The sequence below is a fragment of the Hordeum vulgare genome, chromosome 3H (genome assembly GCF_904849725.1).
Source record: "Hordeum vulgare subsp. vulgare chromosome 3H, MorexV3_pseudomolecules_assembly, whole genome shotgun sequence".
In the NCBI taxonomy this organism is placed as follows: domain Eukaryota; kingdom Viridiplantae; phylum Streptophyta; class Magnoliopsida; order Poales; family Poaceae; genus Hordeum; species Hordeum vulgare.
In genome coordinates, this window is record NC_058520.1 from 242497572 (window position 1) to 242498833 (window position 1262).

Consider the following 1262-nt stretch of genomic DNA (forward strand, 5'->3'; position numbering starts at 1 on the left):
ATTTCTGTAAATCATACAAGGTTGTTTGAAAGGAGTTTTTCAAAGGAATACCTAGATTGCGCTACTTGAACGTTGAGCATCAAAGATCTATGGAGATAGATCGAAAGCTCTTAATAGAAGTTTCAACAAGATGCATGCCTTGACAAAGTTTTTGAAGGAGTTCAAAATAGATCAGTAAAGAAGGAGTTCTTGGTTGCGTTGTAAGGTGTGAATTTGAGTAAGACTCAAAACCCGACCACGGCAGAATAAATAGAATAGACGAAGGTCGTCTTCTATGCCTTAGCCGTAGAATCTAAAGTATGCCATGCTGTGTACCGCACCTGATGTGTGCCTTGACTCAAAGTATGTTGAGAGGTACAGAGAGTGATCCATGATTGAATCACTAGCAACGGTCAAAATTTATCCTTAGTAACTAATGGACTAAGGAATTTTTCTCAATTATGGAGGTGGTTAAAGAATTCGTCGTAAAGGGTTACGTCGATGCAAGCTTTGACACTAATCCGAATAACTATGAGTAGTGAAACGGATTCGTATAGTAGAGTAGATATTTGGAGCATTTCCGAATAGCACGTAGTAGCAGCATCTATAAGATGACATAAATATTTGTAAAGAACGCACGGATCTGAAAGTTTCAGAACCGTTGACTAAAACCTCTCTCACGAGCAAGATGTGATCAGACCCCATAACTATATGGGTGTTGGATTCCATGGAATCACATGGTAATGTGAACTAGATTATTGACTCTAGTGCAAGTGGGAGACTGTTGGAAATATGCCCTATAGGCAATAATAAATTAGTTATAATTATATTTCTTAGTTCATGATAATCGTTTATTATCCATGCTATAATTGTATTGATTGGAAACACAATACTTGTGTGGATACATAGACAAAACATTGTCCCTAGTAAGCCTCTAGTTGACTAGCTCGTTGATCAAAGATGGTCAAGGTTTCCTGGCCATAGGCAAGTGTTGTCACTTGATAACGGGATCACATCATTAGGAGAATCATGTGATGGACTAGACCCAAACTAATAGACGTAGCATGTTGATCGTGTCATTTTGTTGCTACTGTTTTCTGCGTGTCAAGTATTTGTTCCTATGACCATGAGATCATATAACTCACGGACACCGGAGGAATGCTTTGTGTGTATCAAACGTCGCAACGTAACTGGGTGACTATAAAGATGCTCTACAGGTATCTCCGAAGGTGTTCGTTGAGTTAGTATGGATCGAGACTGGGATTTGTCACTCCGTGTGACGG